Source organism: Corvus kubaryi, unplaced genomic scaffold (genome assembly GCF_017639235.1).
Source record: "Corvus kubaryi isolate FWS band 111438036 unplaced genomic scaffold, C.kubaryi_AGA036_p1.0 37256, whole genome shotgun sequence".
NCBI classification, from domain to species: domain Eukaryota; kingdom Metazoa; phylum Chordata; class Aves; order Passeriformes; family Corvidae; genus Corvus; species Corvus kubaryi.
Window position 1 is genome coordinate 1062311 of NW_024581076.1, and position 11543 is coordinate 1073853.

General features: G+C 42.7%; 1 protein-coding gene across 1 annotated transcript in view; it reads right to left on the minus strand.

Moving 5' to 3' along the window:
• The window catches only part of MAML2 (mastermind like transcriptional coactivator 2), a 209777-nt gene that overhangs the window by 97303 nt on the left and 100931 nt on the right, over positions 1–11543 (minus strand). The window lies entirely within an intron of this gene.

The following is an 11543-nucleotide window of genomic DNA, read 5'->3' on the forward strand; positions in this document are numbered from 1 at the left end:
GCCTTTATTTGGCAAAGCTTAAAACTGCTGACAAATGAGATTCTTCCTCCAGCAGTAAAATAAGGCACAGTTAAATATGCCTAATTACAAAAACACACCGAGAACCACTGCGAAGTATGTACATCGCTGAAAAATCAAATGATCTCTTCATCACAACTGAGGGGCTGGCATCCCAATGCCATCTAAACTCATGGGGTAAAAATATATAAACACAAAAGATCTAAAGACAAGATCCTGCCTGGTTTATTCCTTATGCAATCCCATCACACCCAACAGACCCCGTGAAGCCCTTCCTCAGAGTGCAGTGATCCACTGCCATAAGACAGCCTGCTTCTGCTCCTGCAGTCACACTGGCCTTAGGAGCCATCTAATCATGCCAAGATGAGCATACTGTAAGATCAGAAGCAAGTTTAAGCACACAGAGGGACAAATCTGAAAATAAATTTCTCATCCTGAACCACAAGTTCAGTGAACTGACAGTTTGCCTACAAAAATATGGCAGTGCTCCTTCTTCAGTATCTCTGCTACTTTCTCTCCACTGGTATGAACTGATGCAGAGTTGAGGGCACAGTAAAAACCTTGAAACTAAATTAAAAGATAAATCTGTTTAAAGTGGAGCAGCTCTTTATATCTTTCTCCAGCATAAGACTGGATTGCTGACAGACCTGTTTCTTTTCTCTAACAGTGTAGGATAGTGTGCACTTTGAGTTCAGATGTGAATCTCATTCCATGACTGCTATATGTAGCACTGATGAACTCTATTCTAATTCCAGTGGAATTAGAACTGTTCTGTGGGATATTATTTGCCCACCTGGGCTAAAGGTTGTTTCTAATGTACCTTTTTATTAATGTACCTTTCATCCATCAGCATTTCAGTAGCTATTTGTGAGCAACATTCTCTGACAAGAGAATATAAGCAATGAAGGACCACAGTGAGTGCGACTGACAAACAGAAAATTATTAAAAATTACATTTTGATTGAGGAACATGGTCCATTTAGTTGACATAGTATAAAACCTTTGAGCAGAAAATTCTCTTGACCTCAGTTTCAGGACATTTAATAATATTCCCAGGCAAAACTCAGACAAACAGGAATAAATCAGTACAACCATAAGCAATATTGCTGTTTCATGTCTATCTTGCATTTTTTGCATATTTTGAATATTTTAAAATATGTGCCTATTTTAAATGTTTCGTATTTACCAGAAATATTTATAAAACATTAAGAACCACAAAGAGAAGTAACCCATTACAGTGAAGGCAAGTACAGAGTAAAAATGCCAGAGCCTCAAATAAAATGTCCCCTAATATAATGGAGTGTCTCATTTGTTGCTGTGTCCTGTCACTTCCTTCAGCTGCACTGAGTGTCCCTGAATGGGGATTTACAACAGCCACCACAGTGTGTCCAGTTGCTTAGTCTGTAACTACATTTAAGCCAGGGATGAAGGGTTTTATGTTTATTCTCACTACTTTCAGGATCGAATTGTCTTAGTTTCCAGCATAAGTTTTCTGGGCATTACATACCTAAACTCAAATTTTAGTTTGAAAATTAAACTTGGTACTTCTCAGTTTTTCTGTGCTAGCTGAGGTCTGATACATTTGCACCTAAATAACATTAGGAATCTTGTCAGAAATGCCTGAAATGCAGAAGGAACCCTAAATTATATTTTCAAAAGCATTTAAATTGTAAGAGAGGACCAATTTAATAGAGAATTAATTCACTTAGGCTTCTGAGTGCACCAGGTTACTTTTGAAAATAAGCCCCAGCCTCTCAGGTCATGTAAGCCCGTTTGAAAACTTTACACGGCAGCTCAAATTCATCTTAATTATATTGATAATAGAGCTCAGGCTCAGGCTGAAACAGGATTCCTGGGAATCATGTATAACCAGAGAAAGATCCTAGTTTCATTGTGAGGTCCCAGGTTAGGCTTGCAGAGCTGGCAGGGCAAAGAGGAGCTTTTCATTGATCATATGTGATCTGTAGACAACTGAGACACAACAGAGCTCTAGATGTGTATCTTTCTGAAAAGAACAGTTGTTAAAAGGATAAGGGGAAAACTTAGGAGAACAATACACAGTATATCAGTCCGTAAATCAACAGCTGCCCTCAGCAGAATTGGTGTGAGGCGTATGGAAAGTGCACTGTTCAGTTCACTGAAAGCTATGCTCATACCTAAAACTAAACTGCTGTTTACGATGTGCTCAGAAAGGGCTGTGATGTGAGCACGTGGAGTAGTGTGCTGTCCTCCCCAGAGCCAGAGGAGCAGGGAAACTGCAGGGAATTCAGAAGACAGCAGCAAAAGAGATGCAGAAGATAGAAGGACCAAGGTATGAAAAAGGATTAAGAGTTAGCTATACACAGCCTGCCTGAGTGCTGAATTAAAGTGCCCAGCTAATATAAATGCCTTGGGAACAGAGTTATTATTTACAGGGATGTTTTAATCATAGTATCACAGAATATGATGATTTGGAAGCGACCAAACAGGGTCATCAAGCCCTGCAAGAGACCTGCAGGATATCATCTCCAAGAGTCACACCGTGTGCCTGAGAGCATTGTCCAAACACTTCTTGAACTCTGTCAGGCTGGAGCTGTGGCCACTTCCCTGGGGAGCCTGTTCCAGTGCCCAACCACCCTCTGAGTGAAAAACTTTTTCCTGATATCCAGCCTAAACCTCCCCTGACTCAGCATCATACTGTTTCCTTGGGTCCTGTCACCGGTCACAAGAGTTAAGAGATCAGTGCCTGCCCCTCCACTGCCTCTCACGAGGAAGCTGTAACTGCAATGAGGTCTCCCCTCAGTCTCCTCCAGGCTGAACAGACCAAGTGACCTCAGCCACTCCTCATTCATCTTCGCCTCAAGGCCCTTCACCATCCTTGTGGCCCTCCTTTGGGTGTTTTCTAACAGTTTTATAACTTTCTTACATTGTGGCACCCAAAACTGCCCCCAGCACTCGAGGTGAGGCCGCCCCAGTGCAGAGCAGAGCGGGACAATCCCCTCCCTTGCCCGGCTGGTGATGCTGTGCCTGGTGCCCCCCGGACACTCTTGGCCCTCCTGGCTGCCAGGGCACTGCTGACTCACGTACAACTTGCCATCAACCAGGATCCCCAGGTCCCTGTCTGTGGTGCTGCTTTCCAGCCTCTCATTCCCTAGTCTATGTACACAACTAGGATTGCCCTGTCCCAGGTGCAGACTCCAGCATTTGCCCTTGTTAAACTTAATGTGGTTAGTGCTTGCCCAGCCCTCTGATTTTTTGAGGTCTCTCTGCAGGGTCTCTCTGCCCTCAAGGGAGTCAACAGTTCCTCCCATTTTAGTGTTGTCAGCAAACTTAAGAGTTCCCTTGAGTCTTGCATCCAAGTTGTTATTGAAGATGTTGAAGAGAACTGGGCCAACCAGTTAAACCAGGGAACATCAGGAATGGATTTAAAAACTTGGACACGTATAAGATATTCATCACTTGACAAGTTACTGTGTGCAAGCAGAGCCATGGTAACTCTTTACCTGTGCACTTTTAGCCCAAAAGCTCATTTGCACTAAACTGCCCTGAAATAGGTTGGAGCAGGCTGAAGTTTTTGCATGCTACCAGGGAGCACAAAGCTACCACCAGAGCTGAGCTCAGCTGGGATAACTTGTTCATGAGGTCAAGTCCTATGGAAAAAAGAAAAATAAATATTCTAGATATCAGGAAAAAAACTGTTAACTCTGAGATCTACTGGCTTTATTCTTGTGTCTCTGGGAAGAAGTGGAAGACTTATTACTTGGGTTGCTTAAAAGTAGACTGACAAAACAAAAGACAGTGTACTACAAGGAATAACTGAACCAGCAATGAGAATAGTTGGATGTCCCAAAAGTCTGGGCAGCTTTCTTCACCTCTTACTTCTGCAACTGTCAGATTTCTTCCTGTGGAGTACTGAGGGAAAGAGTCTAAATAGAACCAAAGCCCCTCAATTTCCCTTTTGTTCCAGAATTCCGTTTACTAGATCGTTTTTTCAACCTCTCTGATGTCAGAATAATGTTTTCCCAGTTGCTATCTGAAATTGAGAGTGACAAAATACCCCAAGAAAAAATGTTCTCATAGCATTTCCAGCTGGGACAAGACACAAAGGTTGCCAAAAATCTCGTGAGAAAGTTTATTATCAAGAGATTACCAACCCCATCTTTCAAAGCTCTGCTCAGTTCTCCACTGTTGCCAAAACTGACTCTAAGCTTTGCTTCTCCTGAAAGCTGTCTGTCGCTGACCACTGCCATTTTAGGTATAACTACCAAGAATACAGGTAGGTATATTGCAATTAGGTGTAACTGCAAGAATTGAGGCTGATGGGCAGTGTCAATGTGGGTATGGGATGGGGGAGCTCCTTCCTGGGAGGCAGTGCAGAGCTCAGTGCAGGGAGCAGGCAGGTCGGAAGACCCCCTCAGTCCTGCTCTGCCTTCCCAGCATGGAAGACCTTGGTTTAGCCCGTGCAATCGCAGGAGATTTCATGGGATCACAGAATAGGTCAGGTTGGAGGGGATCAGAGTGGGTCATCTGGTCCAACCTCCCTGCTCAAGCAGGGTCATCCCAGAGCACACGGCACAGGATTGAGCCATTGCAAGAACTGCGAGGACTTGGTCCAAAGCAAAACGATGCATAACACATACAGGTGAAGGCTGGGGTCCCTGGCACCCACAGAACCCTCTGTCCCACCACATTGCTTGCTAATCCTCGCTAATAACCTGATCAATTGCATTTCTACTCGTGCAAGCATCTTGGTGATGCCACCCCTCTCTGTCTTACTTCATGGACTTCACTGAGTGTGGTGTGTCCCCACCAGATACAGTCTTAAAGATCACCTTCCTGGAAAGTGCCTTGAGTTCTTCAAACAAAGACATCATGCAAAATATTACAGAAAGGCTTCAATTAGTACTAAAGTGCCTCAGTGCTTGGGGGTGTCTCACCATCATGGTTTTTCTCATTCATATATATATATATATATATATATATATATATATATATCCAAAAGGAAACTATGATCTCCCAAATGTTCTTATGTTCAGTAAAATAACAAAGCCCTTTTTTTGTTCAACATGAAATAGAAAGGCTTTTGGTCTTCACAGTATTTTTTCTCACATCCCTTTCATAGAGATGACATGAGGAAAAAAAAGAACAAAGAGGGGGGAAAAAGGGGAAAAATAGAGGATGAAGAAATTTCATTTATCAGCTTCAGATTTTTCACTTTTTATCTTTCCATCCCAATCTGAAAATGTAAACATCAACTTTCTGATAACATTCCTACTTTTGCAAGAGACCTTTTTCCTAAAAAATTAGCATATACATTAAAAAAATCAGCTATGAACAACATACAGCCAAAGCCTTGGCCTTGGGACTTGCACAGGTTTTAGTTTACAAGCAGGAGAAGTTTAAATACAAGACTGTAAGTGTTCTTTGATACTGGACTGATTGGAAAAAGTCCAAAAGCCTTGAAGTGGAGAGAAAAGATGTATATTTAGGAAAAGACCAATTAAATAAAGTAAACAATAATTAAAATATTTCAATATAAAGACTAGGATGTTGAAAACATGCATTGACTAAAGAATATATGAAAAGAGTGCTTTTTTTGGCTCAAACCACAATGCCCAAGATACCATTAAACTTAGAACAATGGGGAAGAAAGCTGTTTTACATCCATGTTACTAACTTCAGGACAGTGTGGTGATTTAGTTATAAGGGATCCCAGTGTAAGTGTACTGGTTTAAAGCTAGGGGAATGGGAAATAAGGTTCTATTTTAGGTTTTACTTCCTGATACGAAAGCATTTGACTTTTTAGAAATGTGATGGGGCTGATCTGCTCCTTGTCTCTTGGGTTTATCCTGATGCAGACCACCTGCAAATCCTGCCCAATAAACTGTGTATCACTTGAATTTAATTAGTGGATGAAAAAGTCATGATCCATGTGACTGAGACGAACACAAAAATTATCAATAGAAGAATCTGAGAAAAGCCAAAACCCCATAATTCTAATTGAACTTGTAAGTTTGACAACAAAAAGTAGACACTCTCAGCTCGGGGCCATGCAGCCTTTGATTGCCAGCTCTGGGAATGCGCAGGTGTTGGATCACCCACGGCAGGGCTGCCCCATGGCTCCCCTCAGGTAAAACCCCTGCTCTTTGATCCCTCCCCAGATCTCAATGGGAGTTCCCCCCTTCCTGGGTCCAGGTGGACAAGGGAAACTGGGAAATTTCTCTCTGAAAATGAAATCCACTTTGCAGATCCTGTACCTCAGCCCCTCCTCTCCACACGAGTGAACCGGAGAGTGGAGAACAAGAGTTTCACCCATTTTTTACTAAGAGGTGAAACAAGGTATCTGTCCCAGTGCCTGAAGAGCGATGCACAAGACAGGCAGCGGGAAGGAGATGTCTAGATTACCTGTACAGTACAGACCAGGACAGATGGTGACAAATCAGCATGCTCCTGCCGTGGGCTTTGTTGAAGATCAGACACACCTTTTATCACTGCTTTTCCCTGAGACAATACCCACCTGCCAAAAGTTTGGGCATAAACTTTGATTTGATGGATTCTTCTGATGTGTTCATATACGAACAGCAACATTTGTCAGGAAAGTATCTTGCAATGTTATATGACAACTTCACTGTGGCCTTTAAAAGAGCCTAGATCCATTCCCCCAGATCAGACTTGTGCCGATCACTACGGAGATTGGGCTCACACTTTCTACAGCACCCATCTACACTGCACTGGCAGTCAAATTCAGACTGCCTTTACATTATTTGAAAAAATTTAGAGGACTGACTACATTTGCTACAGCAAGAAGTTGTCAGAGATGTCATATGGACAGACACAGTGGGAGTCAGGAATGAGAAAGAAATAGAAAGGAAGGAATTCGGAAGGAAGGAAGGAATTCGGAAGGAAGGAAGGAAGGAAGGAAGGAATTCGGAAGGAAGGAAGGAAGGAAGGAAGGAAAGAAGGAATTCGGAAGGAATTCGGAAGGAAGGAATTCGGAAGGAAGGAATTCGGAAGGAAGGAATTCGGAAGGAAGGAAGGAAGGAATTCGGAAGGAAGGAAGGAAGGAATTTGGAAGGAAGGAAGGAAGGAAGGAATTTGGAAGGAATTCGGAAGGAATTCGGAAGGAAGGAAGGAAGGAAGGAAGGAAGGAAGGAAGGAAGGAAGGAAGGAAGGAATTCAGAAGGAAGGAAGGAAGGAAGGAAGGAAGGAAGGAAGGAAGGAAGGAAGGAAGGAAGGAAGGAAGGAATTCGGATGGAAGGAAGGAAGGAATTCGGAAGGAAGGAAGGCTAATGCCATGGCTTAAGGTGCTCAGAGTACCACGAAGACAGTAGAGCATGAAAACCAGAAACCAGAGAAAAGGAAACAGTGAACGAGAGAGGTAAGGAAAGCCAAAACCTGGCTATTTTTACATGCTTTGGAGATTTTAAAATTATACCCATTTTTGTGCTGATAATCTTGAGACAAATGCAGGCATACAATTGCAGCCCACAGGAGGGAAAATAAATCAGGAATATGAGCATCAGTTTTCATTTGTGGTCTTCAAACAAGTTTGGTGCCTGTCACAAGAACAAGAACACCAAATGCTGACCTGAATCCCCTCTCAACCAGCTTTTATTTCTTATCTTTTAATTCTTGCTCCTCTGAATTCTAAAGAAGAAGAGAATCAGAGTCTTGTATCTCTGAATGTGGCATCTTCTATAGCTACTGATTCAGTGGTCTAATTCTGCTGTGGCACTACAATGTGAATAAATGTAGGTATGTGTTTAAGCACTCAAAACGAGGACCTCTGGCAGGCTCATTCACAACTGTCTCCTCTGAAGGTTATTCAGTTTGTTTGTTTGCACCTTTTCCTGTAATACCTCCAGTAGTCACTGTCATGGAGAGGATGTTTCGGTAACTGTATGTTCCCCTGAATTAGCAAGTTAATTTCTAGGCAGTAGGAAATGTTCTGATGAGCATTCAGTCATCACCACACTAAGAAATGACAGTAGCAAAAAAAGCCAGATAAACTGCACAGCCAAAGACCCTGGAGTATTTTAGAATTGAGTTGAAAGCCTACAGGGCCAGATCCTCCTCTCTCCTTTACATTTACACAGCAAACCACATCCTGTCATTGAGAACCTGGTGAAAGCAAAAGTTTGCCGAGCAGAAGAGCCCCTGTGCAACCATTAACAGCTTGGAGCAGGAATCAGACACAACTCCTGCCTGAGAGGGAGCAGGAAAAAATACAGCCCTCTCAGGAGCATGAGGCAGGTTACAAGTTGCTACCTTGACAGCAAATCTGCCCTCAACTTCCCCTGAATGTGGGAGAAGACAAGAAATGCTGTATACTTAGCACAACAGAAATGCTTTTCTGATGCTTGGAACCCATCCCCAGCAGGGAATAATGCAAAAACAGCAGTGTAAACTACAGGCAAAGGGATTGATCTGCAAGTGGTATAAACTGATAGGTTGAGAGAGCCCAGCTGACTGATGCTTTGAGGCTACCTGGGGCTTATACTTCCTTTTACTGAAAAATTTATAACTAATTTTCACATAGCTTAGTGAGGTTATTTTTCTGCCTTCCTCTTCCAGCAAACCTGAACTGGACTACACACAAAGGGTTTGTATACACTGGAAACAAAGCGAAATTACAGACATGGATTTCAAGTAGATTAGTTAAAGGACATTAAATACTAATATGGAAGGTTTAATTCTGAAATAAAGTAACTAACTTGTTTTAACACTGAATCAAGCAAACTAAAAGCTCCTTTATGCATGAATAAAAGCATCTACACATGAGTTTAATAGGTTTTACCTCAAACACTTTAAATTCACATTTTAGTTATTTCACTCTATCTTCCATGCAGACAAGCCCAAGCAGTACCACTTTAACTGAGGTTTCGTCTCAGGTGCCAGCTTACCCTCTGCAGACACTCTTAAACCAAAATATGGGTATCTCTACAGGGCTTTGCACTAGCTTTCCTAAATTGGTTTACAAAATTAACCTAATTCAGCTTCTGTGTGGAGATAACGTCTAAATAGCTGAAAGAATGGGATTTATAGATAAATGAGGAGGGATGGCATAAAAGCTTCATTGATTTCTGGCTGTGCTTCTAAATCCCTTTCTCTCCTAGTCTGCTGCCTCTGTTGAAGACTCTTGGATATTTCTTTTTTGATTTAAAACTTCAGCTGAGTTTCAACTTTCTTCACTAGACTGACAATGAAGACTTAACTCCTCTTGGAATCTGCAAGATATAAAAGGCTGTGAGTTAGCAGGCTTGATAGGAGTCTGATTGGGAAATTGCCAGTGCTTTTTGCTGGTACAGTTGTTCCCATTCATCAGAGCCATCCCCACCTTCAGCCAGGCCTCTGCAAAGCTAAGGCCACTAAAAATGGGGTGGTAGTGCATGGGGCAACAGAATTCCTTTCTTTTGTATATGAATCCAATCTCATTTCACCTTCTGGTTAGATGTAGACTTCTGTATGGCCACAATTTCACTCCATGGTCACGTGGTTTGCACACTCTGTGATGTTCAGAAAAATACTCCAGATTGACACCACAGGCTTTTGGTTTGTTGGATGGGCCTTTGAGCAACCTGGTCTAGTAGAAGGTGGTGCTGCCCATGGCAGAGGGGTTGGAACCAGATGATCTTTAAGGACCCTTCCAACCCAAACTGTTATATAATTATATGGTAATCAGTAGAATAAAAACACATAGGAAAACGAATCCCATCCCATCCAGACACTTGGTCATGCTTGGTAGAGATGGAGTCCTCATTAAGCATGACCCAACAGCTGGTAAAGCACTTAGAAAATACTAACGACTAACGACAGTGACAAACATCTTTTAGGAGGATATAATTTGCAATCAACTAAGGCAAATATTTATACATGCCATTATCACTTCCTGGTGGGATTACTGTAATCCATTATTTGCAGGTCTTCATGCTACCATACTTCCTTCTGGGATTTGAATTTGTGCAGAACTGTGACTCCAAAATGCTCATCCCAGCCAAGATTCATTACTCACGTTACAGGCAAAGCTCCACTGACTTCCTCTGCTGCACAGAACTGACTTAAAAGACTTTTTGCTTATATGCAGAACCAAATGGTGATTAATCCATCATGCCTCTAGTGCAAAACTGGTTTGGGTCTTAATTCCAAAGGTTTACCATAAATTGCTATCATTTTGTATAGCATCTAAGGGTTTGCTTACAATCTAAACATGTTAAGGACCAAAAATAAATGTTGTTAACACAAAAATCACTTCATCAGATATGCCTGTAAAACGTGTGCAGAGCCTTTTCAAGGGTCTTGATTAACTGAGAAGTAATTACATTCTGAAAATTGGTGAGTAGTTTCACATTTGTGGCACTCAGAGAGCAGCCTCTGTTCCCTTTTGCTTTGCTGCAGATAAACGCTAACCCCACAAGTTTCCATGGATGTTGGGGGTTGCTGCTCAGCACTCTGTGAGATCACACTGCTCCCCAAGGTGCAGTTGAGTGCAATTCCAGAGCCAAGAGGCTTTGACTCACAGCCACTCAGCACGTGGCAGCAGGAGTTTCAAGACGTTGCCACCAGCTTTCCTTAGTCCTCAGCCACAAACTACTGTGTCTGCCCCAAAGCTGCAGACAGGACCACAGGAGGAGTGTTCAGCCTAAAGGACAGAGCAAAGATGAATAGTGCATGGAGGAAGCCATGAGGCAGAGGCTCCAGGGCTGGCTCCTGCCAGTGCTGAGCCAAGGCTGATAATCCTGAGGCAAGAGTCAGCAGAAAGCTGCAAGGGGAAGATGCTTTCATTTTTGCAGTGAATTTCACCAGGACTTTTTCTGTCAGCACCTTGATTTTTGCAAACCTCAGCCTACAGAAACTGATGTTGGGCAAGACAGCCCTGATCTTTCATCCTCCCCGGCAGAGGCCCACCAAGCACCACTGTATCACCTCACCACCTCCCAGAAGAGGCTTTGACAAGGCACACTACAAGCTAAAAAGGGAGGGGTTAAGTTCCAGGCAACCTCCAGCGACAAATACAAGGCTGTCATCAGCTCAGTGCTAAGCAGATGACTCTGAACATCTTAAAAAGAAGACACTATTTCTGCAACAGTGGCAGGGGGATAATAACTTAACGAGATCACCTTTAAACTGTAAAACATAGGTGACAAACAACAATTTTTGGAACATCCTCACTAGCATTAGCTGAAGTGGGATAAAAACAACATCACTTATTATAAATTTTGACTGACAGTCCCAAACCCCATCACTCCTGAAGAACACATAATTTTGAGGCTGAGTAATCATGAGAGCACAACAATGTGATAAACAAAGGTCTTCAGCGCAGTTGCTGCTGCCAGCTCTGCACTGCAGAGCAGTTTTACATGGAGTGTGAGTCTTGGGGTGAAACTGAGTCCTTCTGACAACTTTATTCCTCTGCAAGGCATGGTTCCTTTCACATCTGGGCAGGAGACAGCATGTACTCCAGGTCCATAGGGTGGTACAAATCTCCCCAACAATCACTGAATATCAAAGACCCCACCACTGTCTGCTCCACAGGCAGAATGCCACTCT